Source organism: Pipistrellus kuhlii, unplaced genomic scaffold (assembly GCF_014108245.1).
Source record: "Pipistrellus kuhlii isolate mPipKuh1 unplaced genomic scaffold, mPipKuh1.p scaffold_m20_p_9, whole genome shotgun sequence".
Lineage (NCBI taxonomy): Eukaryota > Metazoa > Chordata > Mammalia > Chiroptera > Vespertilionidae > Pipistrellus > Pipistrellus kuhlii.
In genome coordinates, this window is record NW_023425595.1 from 11929733 (window position 1) to 11931767 (window position 2035).

Genomic DNA, 2035 nt, shown 5'->3' on the forward strand with positions numbered 1-2035 from the left:
TTATGAAACAGATAATTTTGACTTCTCAACAACCTTCTTAAATGCACTCTTGACCTCTTGGTTCCTCAGGCTGTAGACCAGAGGGTTCCGCATGGGGATGACCATAGAATAGAACAGATGTGATTCTGCCTGTGTCCATGGAATGACTGGAACTTGGATAAAGTATTGTACATAAAGATGACAGTCCCATAAAATATGGAAACTGTAATAAGGTGAGAACCACAGGTAGACAAAGCCTTCCGATATCTGCCTTGAGTTCATCTTTGAAATGGTAATAAATATAAAGAGATAGGAAATCAAGATAACAAAAAGTGCAAAAAAGACATTAAAACTTGAAATAAGAATAAGAATCAGTTCACCAATATGGTTACCAGAGCAAGTCAGAGTCATGACTGCTGGGACATCGCAAAAAAAGTGGTGGATCACATTGGACATACAAAAAGACAGAATGTGTCTCCAACATTAATGGAAGCATTCAGAAAGCCAAGGCTATAGCAGCCTATGGCCATACAAGCACACACAGCTGTTGTCATGGTGGTGGTGTAATGTAGGGGTTTACACACTGCTGCGTAGCGGTCATAGGCCATTGAGGCCAAGAGGTAATTTTCCACCGTGGCAAAGACTATAAAAAAGAACATCTGAGTAGCACAGGCATTGTAGGAAATAACTTTGTCTCCTGTTAGAAACCCAGCCATTACCTTTGGAGTTATTGTTGAGGAGTAACACAAATCTACCAGAGACAGGTTACTGAGGAAAAAGTACATAGGAGTGTGGAGACGAGAGTCCAAGAGAATCAGCACCATAATCCCCAAATTTCCAGTCAGTATGATGAGGTAGATGAGAGTGAACATGATAAAGAGGGGGACCTGCAGTTCTGGGTCATTGGTTAGACCGAGGAGGATGAACTCAGTCACTTCTGTCTCATTGTCCATCATTGCAGAGAATCACAAAATGCTCGGTGGCTATAAGAACAACAAATGAGGGTCCATACAATATGCATTATTTCATTATAGCAATAACTTGTATTTTAAGATTACCCACATAAAAATCGGCTTGACAATAAAACTTAGTGCATTCATTGTGTACAGATTTATGTTATGTTGAATCTTAAGGGTCTTTATGGAAAGTCTCCCTAATTTCAACGTTTATAAGTTTGTAAATTGAGATATAGAAAACCAAATAACTTGATGAATGGCTTCTTCAGAGTGAATATATCTGCCAATTCTCTTTTCCTAAGCCTAGTAAAAGCACATGCATCCTTTCTCTCCTGCCAAAAAAAGCTCCAGACACTTGAAAAGTATATTCATTATATTCTCTGAGAACATTATATGTTTACTAGAGGCCCAGTGCACAGATTTGTACACTGGTGGTTTCAGGTCTTTGTGCAAGGGTTTTAAAGTTTTAAAGCCTTCATCTTCAATTTGCCTTTTCTCAGACTAGGGCCACTGAGATTTTCTGTGTCTCCAGTTCCTCCAGTTCTTTTCCTCACTCATAGTATTGGCTGCCCTGGCAATTATATGTGCGCCATCATTTTGCTTAATTCTTTGAAATCCATACTTTAGCTTGAGACAGTCATTTTTTCTTAAATTCATTGTTTCTCTAATTACTGTCATCTCATAACAGAACCACAGAGGTCAGTGTTGAAAGTTGCTTGTTTATGGTATGTCTTAAGCTTATAGATCTATTTTTGTGGCAAGTGCTATGTTGTAAAATATTTTATTTGAATCTGTTCTCTGTAGGAACAGTATTTTAAATCTTTTTACTTCATTTGAAAGGTATCCATCTTCTGCTAACTACTCACATCTTTCTCCTAAAACATTTTTAAAATCCACTTCACTTTTTAAATTTTTTATTCAATTTATTGGGGTGACATTGGTTAATAAAATTATATAAGTTTAAGTGTATAAATCCACAATACATCATCTGTGTATGTTTTGTGTATTCACCACCCAAAGTCAAGTCTCCTTCCACCACCACATATTTTACCTCCTTTACTGTTTTCTACCCCCATATCTTTCTCCTAAAACTTAAAAAC

The 2035-nt window shown here is 37.1% G+C and overlaps 1 pseudogene; it reads right to left on the reverse strand.

Moving 5' to 3' along the window:
• LOC118713135 lies at positions 1-932 on the reverse strand (annotated as a pseudogene).
• Between the last annotated feature and the right edge of the window lie 1103 nt (positions 933-2035).